Below are 17006 nucleotides of genomic sequence, written 5' to 3' on the forward strand. Positions count from 1 at the left end.
ACTGAAATTACCCCTGCTGAAGCAGGCACCCAGGATTTATCAGATACTATTCCTTTGGACATAACTACCCCTGCACGTGGAGCTGCTAGACCCCCTGCATCTATGTCTATCAAGGCTTTTTCCAGGGCTAAAGCAGCTAAATCTTCTAAGGCCTTACCTGCTAAAACTCCCTCATACAGGCCTACCTCTAGTTCCCAAATGCTCAGCCTGGCTGAGGATCTCATTTCTTTGATCAGGGGATCCCAACCTCACCAAGACAGGGCCTCTCAACCCCCTCCAGATAAGAGGCCTAGAACTGAACCCCCGGAGCCTGTTTCTACAGACTATTCCTCGGATGACTCAGATATTTCAGACCCTCAGGAAGGCCCATATTCTCCTTATGAGGATTCTGATGCAGAAGATTCCATTCCTTCTGCTTCTCCTCCTGAAGAATTTTCTTTTGGGGAAACCTTACATGCTATGAGGGAACATTTTCAATGGCAGGGCCAGGATTTTTCAGATTCAATGAAAAGGTTAAGGACTTTTTTACATTTACCACAGCACCACAGCATAGGCCTTTAGCCATTCCTCCAGTACTAACAGTTGTTGATGATGCATATAATGATGCCTGTACTGCCCCCGATTCTCTCCCTCCGGCCCCTGCCAAGCCTGACAGATATTACAGGGTCCCGGACACACACTACCATTTGTACAAGGCTCCTGTTGCAGATCCTGAAACCATTTCACAGGGCCCCAAAGCTGTAGCAGCTGCCTCTGCCAGAAACCCTCTCCCCTCTGAAAGGGAATCTAGAGCATTAGAGAGATGGGGTAAAAAGGTTTATACTTCTGCTACTCTCTCGGCCAGGGCCTTAAACTGTCAATTTCACATGATTCAGTACCAGGAATTTTTATTAGACCAGCTAAATAAAAAAACTGTCCTCTCCTGAACCTATAGACCGTAAGTCCCTTCAGGATTTGGTACATAACTCTCAGCAGGTCAGTAACCATTTCTTAAAATGTGGCTATGATGCACTGGAGGCTTCCTTTAGATCAGCTATGACTGGAACAGTGATTAGAAGGCATGCCTGGTTAAAAGAACAATCCTTACCAGACCATGTTAAGTCAAAACTCCTAGATACTCCTATGGAGAAACAAAGTTTGTTTGGCTCCCCTGCACAGCAGGTTCTAAAGAAGGTGGAAGAAAAAGCAAAATCTGTCCAAACAGTCAAGGATTTCTTACAGGTCCAACCTCCGAGGTTTAGCAGAAATTGGCCTTTGAAGAATTGGTCCTTTCCAGACACCTCCAGAGCACAGAGAGGCAGAAATAGATGCCCAAGAGGCAGAGGTCATTCCAGGGGTGCCTACAGGGGACGTCAGTGGCAGCCTAACAACCAGAGAAGTACTGCCACAGATTCAGCTACAGCCACTTCCACAGGACAGACACAATGACTTGGCTCTGATTCCGCCTACCAGGGAACAACTGGAAGCACCCTTGGGTGGAAAACTAGCCTTATTTTCCATAAACTGGCATTACATAACAGGAGACAAATGGACTTTACAAACAATAGACAAAGGCTACGGGTTTCACTTCCACACTCTACCAAAAAAAAGAGAGGAATGCCAAACCTACCACCAAGCCAAAAAACAAACGCTCTAAAACAAATCAACAACTTACTAAGGATGAGAGCTATAGAAAAGGTACCGCCTATGGAACAAGGACAAGGATTTTACTCCAGACTTTTCCTTGTACCAAGAAAAGAAAATCAGTGGAGGCCTATTCTCGACCTGTCCGCTCTGAACACATACCTCATTGTTCCAAAATTCAAAATGCTGACCCTACAGCAACTTCTTCCCATGCTGGGCAAGGAGTCTTGGCTGGTGACTCTAGATCTCAAGGAGGCATGCCTGCACGTCCCTATACGACCAGATTGCAAAAGACACCTCAGATTTCTTGCAGGATCAGAGCATTATCAATTCTCAGCATTGCCATTTGGCTTATCTACTGCGCCCAGAGTATTCACGAAATGCCTGGCATCAGTAATTGCTCATTGCAGGCTTCAGGGAATTCAAATTTACCCATACCTGGACGACTGCCTAATACAAGTGGACAACAAGACAAAATTAACAAAAGATTTGGAAAAGGTTATACAACTGCTGCAAGCCTTGGGATACACAGTCAACATGCAAAAGTCAAGACTGGTACCATCCCAAAGGATAACATTCTTGGGTGCAGAACTGGACACATCAACTCAGATGGCCTTTCTCACAGAAGAAAAACAAAAGCAATTACCAGTTTATTTCATGACATTAACAACACAGACTCAGCTTACTGCAAGGAAAGTCCTGCAAGCCCTGGGTTACATGGCATCCTGCATAATATTGATTCCGCATGCCAGACTGCATATGAGAAAGTTGCAATGGTACCTAAGGAATGTATGGTCTCAACACAAGCACAGTCTAGAAGCCCAGATTCCAATAATTCCATGCCAGAAACAAGAATTCCTGTGGTGGGATCAGGCCTGTCAGTTGAACAGAGGATTGCCTTTCCACAAACCTCATCCAAGCCAGACCATCACCACAGACGCCTCAGACCTAGGCTGGGGGGCGCACATGGTGGACAAGTGTATACAAGGCCTATGGACACAAGACCAGCTGAATCTACACATAAATCAAAAGGAGATGCTGGCATTGAAACATGCAATCCAGGCATTCAGACCCTTTCTTCAACAAGGTCACCTGCTGATAAGGATGGACAACACCACAGTCATGTGGTACATCAACAAACAGGGAGGTACACGCTCATATTCTCTATGCCGGATGGCAATGGATCTGTGGAATGTGGCCCTGAACCTCAACATTCAACTCCAGGCCAGATTTGTACCAGGAAAAGAAAATTCACTAGCAGACACCTTAAGCAGAACTACCACGGATGCTCAAGAATGGATGCTGCATCCAGATATCTTCAAAACCATAACAAGGAAATGGGGACTACCAGAGATAGACCTGTTCGCCTCCCCACACAACCACCAATTGAAGAAATTCTGCACAAGAGCATACCACCCACTTGCTTGGAGGGTGGACTCCCTTTCCTTCAGCTGGAAAAACCTGACAGCATATGCATTCCCACCTCTTCCTTTGATGTACAAAGTCCTACTGAAGATCAAAGAGGATCAGCCAAGGATAATCCTGATAGCTCCAGACTGGCCGAGGCAACATTGGTACCCGCTACTGAGGAGCATGTCTCGGACACAAGCATGGCCTCTACCTCTATGTCCTTTACTTCTAACACAGAACAACTACAAGATCCTACATCCAAACTTGAAAACACTACAGCTAGCTGCTTGGAATATTGCATAAAACAAAATAACCCAGATTTATCTCAGAGGATTAAGGACATTATCCTGGAGGCTCGCAGACCCTCCACAAGGAAGACTTATTCAGCCAAATGGAAAAGATGCCTCATTTGGAGTGCAGCAAAAGGGGAAAATGTATCATTGGCAAACATAGCAACCATCCTGGAATACTTAGCAGAACTGTACCACAATGGTCTGTCCTACTCCTCCATTAAGATTCATGCATCAGCAATTTCAGCAGAATACAACATGGATCCTCCAGTCTTCTCTCATCCTCTACTCAGGCAGTTCCTGAGAGGAATCAAAAATGTAAAGCCTCCAAGGAAACCACCTTTGCCTACATGGGATCTCAACTTTGTGCTGGAAAAGTTAACACTTCCCCCTTTTGAACCAGCAGCAACAGACTTACAGTTCTTATCTTGGAAAACTGCTTTCCTGCTTGCAATCACTTCAGCAAGAAGGGTATCTGAGTTACAGGCATTAATGGCAGTACAGCCCTTCCTTATCTTCCATCAGGATAGAGTGTCTCTGAGAACTAACCCTACTTTTATGCCAAAAGTGGTCTCCAGAGTATCATTGAACCAAGCGATTCATTTACCTACATTCTTCCCCAACCCACAGAACAGGGGGGAAAGACTACTACATACCTTGGATGTACACAGACAATTACGCTACTATCTGGACAGAACTAAGACCAACAGGAAAACTGACCAGCTTCTGGTAGCATATGCAACAGGAATGCAAGGAAAAGCAATTTCAAAACAGACAATCTCAAAATGGATAGGAAATTGCATTAGATTTTGCTACTCTTTTCATGGAAAGACAACTCCAGAAAATATCAGGCCTCACTCCACAAGAGCTACAGCCACCACTACAGCTTTACTACAAGGAGTGGCTACCAAAGACATTTTAGAAGCTGCTACTTGGAGCTCCGTGCATACATTTGCCAAGCATTATAATCTTCCTTTATACTCCAGATCCCAAGCAGGTTTTGCAACTGCTTGCAAGGGATCTTAACTACACCATCTTTAGCTTAGTACCTCCTCCCCCAGTTTGGCTATGGTATTCTACCCATATGTTAGGACTGCAGATGCATCCTTGAAGGACATAGTACAGTTTTGTACCTACCATAAATGTAGATGTCCGATAGGTATGCATCTGCAGTCAGGATTACCCACCCTCCTTCCCCTCTGTGGTATTCCTAGGGTATTTACCCCTCTTTTAGCTAGCTGGGGGAATCTATTATGGTGTATTTGTTTGTATATATGTATATATCTATATAAATATTCTTATATTGTTTGATCTCTACTGTTTGGAATTATTTGCATTTATCCAAATTTAGCCTTCCTAGAGGGCACCTGGCATCTGGGGCAAGAAACACTGAGGAAAATGGCGTTGGCTGATGCCTTTATACCCAATACACAGCAGCTATGACGTCGGGTGAAGTGCGACATCAGCCGAGGCCAGACCCAGACTTTGGAATCCGGCCGACCGAAGGGCTGCCTGAGGCAGGACAACCCATATGTTAGGACTGCAGATGCATACCTATCGGACATCTACATTTATGGTAGGCACAAAACTGTACTTTTCCCCCTAATGGGAAGGTCTTAACCAATCCCCTGTCAGAGGGAGTCACAGAAAGACATTATGAACTCTGGGAAGCAGCAAGTATGGGTTTGTGAAGGCACAGAACCCATATGCCACTCTAACATTTAACACTTACCTTGCACTGCAAACTCTTACACATATAACACATTAATGTTTTGCACTGCAGTCTCTTTTCTAGGGTCAGTATAATCATTGTGCTTTGCAGATAATGAGCATATCTAGCAAGAGCCAAAAGGATGCAAACAGAACTATTTGGGGCATTTAATATTCACTACAAATAATGTGCTGGCAAAACCAATGACCTGAACCTCTTCAGAACATTCCTGTTTGACTGCCTTTCACGTTTAACAACTTGCAAATCCCTTAAGGACCAAGCAACACAACTTGCATATACCTAAGTATATTGAGCTGTAGCAAGGTGTATAAAATCTACAAAAATAATTATAATACATACAATGTGGTAAAAAACAAAGTTTTTATACACGTAAACATCCAGTAATATATCAGCTCTAAAAGTCAATAAGCCAGTTACAATTGTAATTAAGTAAAGCACAGGTCTCCCATGACATAAATAGTCATGCGTTTTGACATATTTTGCATCACCCAAGATTTGTACACAATGGTAATGTAGCACTGATGTAAATCATGTGCTGTTACAAAATGAACACCTATGGGTATAATTCATCTAGCTTTGAAGCAAAAGCTATGCCTTGATCATAAATTTGATAACAATGATGCCTTCTTACTGAATATCTACTAAAACATTTTAAAATGTACCTAATACTACACATCTGTATTCTATGTATTGTACTAAAGTAACCACCTGACTGTTTAGAAGACTGCTGTACTGTACTTTTTCCTATAGAAATGTTATGAATTTTTCTGTCTGCATTGCAATCGATACTAATCATAACGGTAATCATCAGTGTTACAATACTGTGGCCAAAAATGTTTCATTTGGCATATACATATATGATTATCAAATGTGCAGCTAACAAAATAACTAAAGAATTCCATATGTGATTGTCATGTTTGGCTCAAAGAATGTTGTACTGCATATATTTACTAAAATGTAAATACAGAAAGTGGCAAAATGGGGCAACACAAATAAGCAATAAATCACCATGGTGTATGTATTACATTGGATAACTGCACTCAGAAGACAATAGCTATAAATATACTAAAGCCTGTTGCCAGGTTCCCTTAGAAATATGGTTATCACACTGACAGCTACCCCTACAAATGAGGTTACAACACTGATAGACACCCCTAGAAATGTGGTTACCACACTGTCATCCCTAGGAATGTAATTATTACACTGCTAGTTACAGCTATATTATACAGCCAGTTATCCCTAAACATGTGATTATCACACCATCAGCCTTCCCTTAGAAATGTGGTTAACACACTACTACTCACAGCTAGAAATGTGGTTAACACACTTCTAGTCTAGAAATGTGGTTAAATCACTGTCAGTCACAGCTAGAAATGTGGCTATCACACTGCCAATCACAGCTAGAAATGTGGTTATCACACTGCTAGTCATAGCTAGAAATGTGGTTAGCACACTGCTAGTCACAACTAGAAATATTGCTAGCACATGGCCAGTTATTCCCCACAAATGTGGTTCAAGTTCAAGTTTAACTGTCTGAGCCCAGGGTTGTACAAATTAATAAATAGCAGGCAAGATAATAGATTAAAGTGTGAGGTAAAAGTAAAACAGTAGTTGTTTTAAAATACATAAAACAATACAAATATAAATAAAGGACAGAAGCAGTAGCGGGGTGAAAGAAAACTTGCCAATCATAGGCTAATTCAAACAAGTGTGCTTTTGTACCACATTTAAAGCCAGCTAAAGTGGATGAGTCCCAGAACCAGCTAGGAAGCTGTGTAGACAGTACAGGTCCCTGGTAGTTCAGTGCTTGAGAACCAGAGGATTCCAGATTATACAATGAAACAGATATAAGATCATGTGAGCTGGAACGGAGTGCAAGGTAAGGGCTACACCTAGATAAGATGTCATGTACATTAGGCAGACTCACATTGCGTAAAGTGAAGTATACCAAAAAGAATTATATAGGTGATCCAGTATTTGATTGCAAGCCAGTGCAAAGTCCACAGAATCAGGCTAATGTGATGGTACCTAGAAGCTGCAGAGTTTTGTACTAGCTGTAGTTGGACAAGTTCAGAGTCTGAAATACCTCCATACAAAGTGTTGCAACAATCAAGATGTGAGGAGACCAAATCATGCAATACAGTACGAAGACCACAAGTGCAAATACGGTAGTTGATTAAGGTGATATTTTACAAGTTGAAACACAACGACTTGACCATTGCTGAAATTTGGTCCCTTTAGCATTAGTCTGTCATCAGTAATCACACCAAGATCACTCACCTGGGACACAAATTAACGTTTCTCCTCCCCAGCAGAAAAATATCTGGGGATAAAGCTGCAAGAGAGGAACGCCTACCCGTTGCATGGACCATTAAGGCTGCAGTCTTAGAGGTGTTGAGCTTAAGCCTATTACTGGCCATCCAGTTGTGGAGGAGTTCCAAATTCTAAGTGAAATGGTGAAAGGCAGTCACAGACGCCTCATGGAATGAGAGGTAAAGCTGTGTATAATTGAAATACTAATGATATTGCAAATCTTTCAAACTAAGACCACCACTCAGCAGCACTACGTAGATGGTGAACATCAGAGAATGACAAATGAAATCTTGAACAACCCAACAAACAAGGGGGTAGGAGGAAGAGGCATTAATCCCTAACATCATCTTTTGGGTATGTTCAGAAAGGAAGCAAACAATTCCTAAAACAATACCAGATATTCCACAGTAGTGTTCCAAACAGTCTATTAAAATAGCATGGTCCACCAAATCAAATGTTAGTAAAACATCAAGAAGGACCAAGACTGAGTCGTAACAACAAGCTCTCAACTGCTACTCCCTAGTCTGGCACCCCTCAATTCTTAGTTGAGAAGCACAAAAAAGCCATTCTTTGATCTGATGCACCTCACTTTTGTCTCAAAGAGGAGTAAAAGGTCTTATGTGCCTACCCCTCATCTCAAAGTGAAAAGCAATAAAAAAGTCTTTAAAAAAACTGTAGCAAGCAGTCTCCTGTAACTTAAGACCACACACAAAGTGCTGAAGCAAGAGTTTCATCCCTGACTGTACAAGCATTATCAGAATTCTTTTCTGTACCAGCATTCAGAAACGCCAGTATTGTGACTGTGCCCCTAACAACTTGCACTCACGTTGGCTGTCCTCTTTGCCCCACTCTAGCTATGGCTCTGGTCTCAGTATTCTGTTGCCATCAATCTAGAGTAGAATGAATCATAGATGCCACAAATGCTGAAGCGATAGTTATCAAGGTCATCTAAATCCAAACAGGCCTTTTTAAGAATGAGTGAGACAAAGGGCTTCTTTAAACGAGATGGAAATACTCCATAAGTAAGGTGGCAACAATCACATAGAATAAAGAACCAAGGACCTCTAAGAATGTTATAACAAACTTAGTAGGTCATGGGCCCAAAGAATATGTGGCAGTATACAGGCTGGAGATCAGAGCATTGGGTGCATCACTGTAACAAATGGCAATCACTTAACTCAGTAAGATTGGGAGGTCAAATCCTGAGGACTAGCTGCAAAGTGCAAAGAGCTAGGACAAGGCAGCAATGACCTAATGAGAGCAACCTTGGCAGCTTAGCATCATGCAGCCACTTCACATCCTCTGAAGGCACTCCCCACTGAGCAGCTAGACACCTAGGATTAGAAAGGTGTTCAACTGCCCAGAACTGAGTAGCTGGACAATTTTCTGCCTCTAAAGTCAATTTAGAGAGGAAAATGGATTTTTATGATTGATCTCCAAGTGATAGACAAAGAAGTGCTTGTCCAAAGCAAGCTTGTACTCTAGCAGACCTGAACTCTGCCTCTGCTATTCTAGTCTATGTCCTGTTCTCCATCCTGAGTTCCATACCAGAATGGTCAAATCATTGCTACCGAGGATCCAGTTGAACTGGACAGACTTAACAAGTGTAACCTAGACCAGGTTATCCAGGATAACCTGGTTAAACTCTTGTCCTAGCATTTGCCTGTATGTGTCCATAAATTCATCAAGATCTTCAGTCTGAACAACTGGAAGTTGTGAAACAGCAGATATAAAGGTATCTGGGGAAACTGACTGAAGATTTCTACAGAGTGTATAACAAATCTCAGAAGGTTGATAAGGTAAACTGATGAAAAACTGCATGGTTGAATGATCCAATCAAGTCACAGAATCAACATGTAAATTACAAACAAGTATTCTGAGTTAAAATACAAATTCTACAGCATAAACTTTAATGTGAGTGACTACAGTAACTTCCTGAATGAACCCAAAACCGATTATACGAAAGCATTCCTTAACAGAGGCCACAGATATGTCATCAGTCCGGACATTGAAGTCTCTGACAATAAGCCAGTGTTGATAATTCAGTACTGAGAAGAGAAGGAAACATGAATTCCTGCAGAAAGTCAAACACTACCAGGAGGGTGGTAGATAAGAAGGCGGACAAAGTTCGTTCTTATTCCTATAACATACAAAAATTAGTTAGTTGACCCCATCTTGATATGTCTAAAGGAAATAACAGAATGATGGATAACAGCTAACTCACCTCCACTAAAGTCAAGCCTAGGGTGATGTAAAACAGAATAGCATGAGGGCAGTCAGGGCAGCAAGTATCGGTCCAGAATTTATGTCCCATAAGGTTTCAGTGATAAATAACAAACCCTTGGTATACACTAAGTCTGATAAAATACTGGTAATCATACTATTCATCAAAACTACACATGTTGTTATCACAATGTGAGTCACCCCCTAGAAACATGGTTATCACACTGCCAGTCACCCCAGAAATATGGTTTTCAAACTACCAGATACACCTCTAAATGTGGTTATCAAACTGTCACTTACACCTAAAAATATGGCTAGCACACTGACGGTCATCCTTAGAAATGTGGCTGTCACAATATCAGTCATCCCCATAAATTTGGTATCAAGCTATTAGTCATCTCTAAAAATATTATTGTCACACTGTCAGTTACCCCTATAAATTTGGTTAAAAACTGCCATCCACACCTAAAAGTGTGGTTATCAAACTGTCCATCACACCTAGAAACCTGGTTATCACACTAACAGTCACTGTTAGACATGTGAGTATTATACACTCAGCCACCCCTCAAAATCTGATTAACACACTGTCCATTACCCCTACAAATCTGGTTATCAAAATGCCAGTCACACCTTGAAATCTGGTTATTAAACTGTCACTTACACCTAGAAATGTGGCTAGCACACTGACAGTCACCCTTAGAAATGTGGTTGTCATGCTGTCAGGCATCCCTAGAAATCTGGTTATCACACTGTCACTTACCCCTGGGCATACCTCTCAAGTGTACCTCATTACGAGGGGGTTAAAAAGTTCATGTTCCTCGAAGTTTCTCAAAGTTCCACATTGAAAGAGTCTGTCACACATTCAGTGTTAGGAATTTTTTTAAGTGAAATCCATGGTAAATACAAATTAATCATATTAATTCATTAAAGGATTTTCTTTATAAGTAAAACCAGCATATTTTAACCATCCTATGACCTTCCTAGTTGAAGCTGTTAGTAAGCCATTAGTATGTGTTCCACATTTTTCCCATTTTTTCCACATTATGAAGGTGAGTGTTCCTCATTTTGGAGATGGAAGGTTGAGAGCTATGCCCATGGAAATGTGGAACTCAGACTGGAGGGAAGACTCTACAGCGTCACTGGGAACTTATAAAAATTACATTTATTTTTAAACATAGTTTTGTGACTTTTAATACATTTCCATATAAGGATAGTGATCTTTGCATCAAACAGCATTGCTACCAACTAAAGTTAAATTAAAGTTAATTAAATTGCTAACAATAATAATAAAAATATTAGTTGTTTGGAGCATAATAAATATTGAGTCATATTTTTATTAGGCTTATACGTATCAACATTACTCATATTCTGGGGTCTGAAGTCAGCTTTTGGCAAGTCACAGATTTTCTTATTTTAAACTGTGAATACTGAAATAAATGTAGGACAGAGGTATTTAGAAATATCGGACAATGCAGAGCAATGAGGTGAGCCTTTGAAAGGCCATGCTGGTAAAAATTCCATATGGTACTCTTAAATCTTTAGCATTTTACTAAGCTAAACAAATCAGCAAACCAAATGATTTTAAAATCATCTGTTTTTATGTAGTTTAATTCATCTTGATTATATAATGTTATATAGTTCTGTGGATTTGCCCCAACATAAACTGAAAAGGGTCAGCAGGGTCAAGTCCAGTTACCTGGTTAATAAATTAAATATACACACACACACACACACACACACACACACACACACACAAATATGGGTATATATATATATATATATATATATATATATATATATATATATATATATATATATATTCACATACACAACACACACACACACACACACACACACACACACACACACACACACACACACACACACAGACACACACACACACACACACACACACACACACACACACACAGACACACACACACACAGACACAGACACACAGACACACACACAAAGTTTTCTGCTGGAAAAAAGAAAATAGGTGCTGCAGAAATGCTGGGCTGTAACAATTTACTAGCAAATTACGTTTAGCCAGTTTTATACTCTAATTAAAGTGGAACTGTAGCCCTACTCAAAGTGAAGAATTTATCATAATTTACAAAGTGGAAAACTCAGATTCTTGGCAAACATCACATTTTGAAAAAAGTTTCATCACATTAAACTATAATGTGCCCTTTGTCTGCTAGGGTTTTAAAGTATATTTTCTACCAAATGAAAAGAAAGATATGGCAATGCTTTCATGTTATTAGACCCTTACTTGTGCATTTCAAACTGCGGAATCATTTCAAGTCACCTTTCGAACATGAATGAGAAGCCAGATTGCTTAACGTCATATCTGCTTGGCTAGATGAATAAATCCATAGACTGCTAGTCCAAATCTTCAAAGCTGTTCCCACTAGAGAGTAGTGATTAGTAATTAAAAAACTGAAAGTAGTAATTTGCTCTCTACAGTGCTCACTACAAATATGTTTTTGTTAATATAGTATGCCTCATGCTGGCTACAAATTTGATGTTAAAAACATTCCTTTTTATTTTGCTTTTGAATATGCTGTTTTATATGTGCAGGAGTAAGTGGATTCAGACAGACAAAATGGGGGAAAATGTAGCCTTCCTACCTACCATAAGAGGTACACTGACCTTATTTTCACATTATAAATGGCAACCATCTAGTTTTTGGACATACTGATTTGATAGCACCACCAGTGATATACTTGGAGATAGGACTGTCAACTTCCTGCTCTTCTGCCTTTTGGTTTGCAGATATTTTAATATTAACTACACGTAGCCATATCTTATTATATTTTTTAAAATGATACATAAGATAAAATCATGAAATAAAGCTGTAGGCCAACTGTGTTTAGTACATTTTATGAAACATGTTTTGGCATTTAGTTTGTGTCTTTCCGCTTTTCCCGGTTAGGGGTCGCCACAGCGGAACTCCGATCCGCCAATGATTAGTAGTGGATTTTTACGTACCGAGTTACCAGCCCTGACGCACAACCTTCAACAAAAGCAGGCCCCATTCACATATGCCTCCACACAGAAGACGCTCTAGCTGAAAATCGAACGGGACAACGTCTTGCTATGAGGCGACAATGCTGCCGAAGCACCACCACCGCAGTGACAAAATATTAAATACCAGTATGCATCTAACGATAATTCTGATTTGGAATGTTAGAGAAAATAATGACATTAAATATTGTTTTGGTTAATACTTTATTTTTAGGATGGTAAAATAAATAATTGCAAAACTCTGCATCATGTTATATTGTTTAATACAGTTGTGTGCACCTTAACAATACATTGGATTTATACAACCAGAAATTATGCAAGATATACATTTGAAAACCTCTTGCTCTCCTGTAACTTTTGCATCCTTATTTATCAAGTTTGTGTGCAGTAATATATGGCATATGCCAGATACCTCTGTAAATCTATGATGGATGCTATCCTCTTTTACAGACTAGGTTTCCTGTTTAAGCAAACAAACAAAATTAGAGTGTGTCCTACTGGATTAATATGGTATCTGATAACTAATGTCTAGTAGTCACATTTATGGACCAAGCTTTTCCTTGTTTTAAGGGGAATGATCATACTTGCAGGTTCATGGGTACTTCTTAGGCTATTGATCTGTGAGGACCTTAAGAAGCCCAGCCTTATATTCCCATGGTATTTTTTAGTCCTTATATCTTGCATACAAATAGTCCAGACAGATTGTTGTCCTGCCTGCCTCTGGATATTTACTTGTTGCCCATATCCACTATGGAGATGGGTGCTAAACTGGTGGTGAAGTTTTCTGTTTCCCATCCATTTGTCCACATCACGTTTTACTACAGTAAGAGAAGCACTTCAATTTATGTGAAGTGAAGACATTCCATTGAAGAGGAATTCTATGAGATATACCTATCCATCCAAGATGTATTTAGGTTACAAAACAGATTTAGATTCTTTGAATGAGAGTTCATGTTACCACTAGGCTTGTGAATGTTTTACAGGTCTGACAGCAGAAGGTCTGTTATAGCTCTATATGCAAGGCAGAGATCAATTCTTAGCAGCCTGTATGATACTGAGAAGATTGTATGCATAGTTTTTGTGATTTAGGTACTTGATTTTTTTTTTAGTGTGAAAATATTGCAGTCACTCCAGTTGTGACGTGTTTGGACAAATACATATCTAAGGGAACATTATATTCAATGATCAGTCAGATGAAAGCTAAGTACAGTGGAATAATCCAACCTTTTGCAAAAAGCTATAGATGAAGCTAAGACCTGGGAAAGTGGGCTTTGACCCTGCCTGGAATAATTCTGTCATAGTCATATGAAGTTACTAGGCTAATGGCCTTAGGGCCCTTACAAGCCTAGCCAAGTTCTATCCTTATTTCCGCAATCAGCACCTATTGCCCCTGTCCAAGAGGGACACAGCTGGAACCCCTGGGATGAATTTACAGTTACCCATCCAATTGTCCACACTGCATTTGAAGACAGCCAATGAGGTGCTCTGTTTGACATGAAGTGGTAGTCTGTTCCAAAGGTGTGGTAACCTCTGAGAGACAAATCTGTCCCTCCAGCAGGTCCTATTAATGTCACATACCAGGTTAAGGTCTTTAAAGCAAGTAACTCATGTACCATTTGATTTACGGAGATGCAGCATTTCTAATAAATTAGGGTCAGAGATTGCCTTGTATGCAAGGCAGAGATCGCCTCTGAGTAGTCTGTATGAAACAGAATAAAGTGACAGTGATTTCAGATGATTCACATAGGACAGATGCTGAAGACCTTGAATTTTCCTTGTGAGGAACATCTGTGATCTCTCCAATTGCTGCAGGTGTTTGGAAAGGTACATACCAAAGGGGACGTTGTACTCAATTATTGGCCTGATGAAGGAAGAGATCACGGAGGTTATAACTTCTTTTTTTCTGGAGGCAATGGTGAGTATAAAAAAAGCTAATAGCCTTAGACAACCATTTGGAAATAGTTGTTTTGACACAGGTTGTCCCTTCTTACCTTCACAAGAAATGAACAAGTGATCTAAAAATCTGAAAGATTTAGTTCTGTTAAGATAGTACCTGAATTGTCTGTGGACATCCAAGGTATGGAGTATCATTTCTCCCTCATTTTTAGATACAGGAAAGAAAACGGAAGATGGATAGTTTGGCTTAAAGTAAACCTGGATACCACTTTAGGCATAAAAGCAGGATTAGTCCTTAAAGAAATCATGTCCGCATGGAAAATGAAATAGGGTTGACTCACCATAAGAGCATGCAACTCAGATGCCATTTTTGCAGAGGTCAGAGCATCAGTAAAACTGTTTTCCATGTTAAGAACCTCAAGTCAGCCAGATTAGCCGGTTCAAGTGGAGCAAATGTTAGCTTCTGTAGTACAAGATTAAGATCCCAAGGAGGGACACCAGCTTTCTTGGAGGGTTCTTATGAAAAAACCCTCTCAAGAACATTTGAACATGAGACTGCACTGAAAGAGGAGGATCCATGGGCAGACATGATGAAATGGCCTATAAATGAACCTTGATATAGGAATACGAAAGGTCAGATGATAGTAACTCGCACAAATATTGTAAAACCAGAGAACAATGAACCCAGAATGGGTGCTGGTTATGTTGCTGGCACCAACGAGAAAACCTTTTCCATTTGCTAATTTATGATTTTCTGGTAGCAAGCTTTCTTGCCTCCATTACAACCTGCTGCACATCCTCAGTAAATAGGTGCCTAAAATGAATTAAGACCCTATCATCTATGCAGTCAACTGAACATTGTGTAAGTAGATCCAGTCTGTGAGGAAGCTTGTGGTAATTGTCTCTGACCATTTCCAAAAGAAGGGTAGAACTATGGTTGTCTGGGCCAGAATGGAGTTGCCACAATTATCTTGGGAGATTTCTTCTGAATCTTCATATGTACCCTGGATTATTAGTGGAAAGGGTGGAAAAACATACAGGAACATTCCTGCATGCAGTCCCAGAACAGTATCTTGCAACTTGATTGTTCAGAGAGGAGGCAAAGAGGTCTACTTGAAGAATTCCCCTCAGCTGGATCAAATCTTGGAAGACCCCTGTTCTAGTTTCCATTCATGAGGGTCTGCCCTGGCCTTGCTCAGCTTTTCTGCCACACAGTTTTGCTCTGATGGAATGTAGGATGCCTGTAGAGTGAGACTATGCTGTGAAGATACATCCCAAGCTAAAATATCTAGTCTGCAAAGGGGGTACAACCTGGTTCCCCCTTGCTTGTTGATGTATCACGATTGTGGTATTGTAACAACATGAAGAGGTCCTGGGGACCAAAGATGGTTCAGAAAGTTGAGTGCCTTATGCAGGTCAAGCACTTCCTTGATATTCATGTGCTTGCATCTGTCTGTGGCATCCCACACCCCTTGCACTTATACCCTTTCTGAAACTGTTCCTCAAGCAAAGCCCGAAGCAACTGGAATGTTGAGGAGCAGGGAGGGAGAAGGGTATATCTGGATTTAAGGATATCTGTTGTCTTTACCAAATGATTTCTCTTCTGACAAATCCCGGCACTAGGATTTGAAAAGATAAAGGTTGTTGATGCTGAGAGCAAAGAGATTTCAGATACCACTGCATCTTTCTCGTGTGGAGTCTTGCCATAGGTATCATGAGAATCATAGATGCCATGAAACCTAAAATCAAGTCTGAGTGGAAAACCTTAAAAATATATGTAAATAAAGTTCTGTTTTTTTCCTGTGGAAAAAAAGCTGTTTAAACTGTGGTGCCTAGTTGACATTCCAGGAACACAATCCTGTGTGAAGGAGTCAAGAAAGACTTTTGAAGGTTCTCTTTGAATCCCAGCTTGTGTAAGAGATCTCTCACCCAAGAGAAAGATTCCTGACACTTTGAAAAAGACTCTGGAAAGATAAGCAAGTCATCTTGTTGTCTGTCTTTTTGGCTTTTTCCGGTTAGGGGTCGCCATAGCGGAACTCAGGTCCGCTAATGATTGACAGTAGATTTTTATGGTGCTGAGTTGCCAGCCCAATGCCAAACCTTCAGCGAAGGCACGCCCATTCACACATGTCTTTTGGAGGCCACTCTATCGCAGGGAGGACATGCAGACTCCCCAGAGGAGGCACTCCAGCCGAGAATCGAACAGGAGAACCTCTTGCTGTGAGGCAACAATGCTACCGCTGTACCACCACGGCTTTTAAGAATAAGCAAGTCATCTTGATGACTTGATGAAAGATAAGCAAGTCATCTAAATATGGAAAATGTGGATACCTGGTAGGCTGCAATGAACTATAACTGGAACTACATACTTCCTGAACATTCTTGGTGCTGTGGATAGTCCAAAGTGTAAGGCACAGAACTGATAAGGGGATCCAGAATAAACACACGCCTGCTTAATAAACATCTGAAGCCTGGAAGAACATGGATC

The sequence above is a fragment of the Protopterus annectens genome, chromosome 16.part0 (assembly GCF_019279795.1).
Source record: "Protopterus annectens isolate FY-2018-M chromosome 16.part0, PAN1.0, whole genome shotgun sequence".
NCBI lineage: Eukaryota > Metazoa > Chordata > Ceratodontiformes > Protopteridae > Protopterus > Protopterus annectens.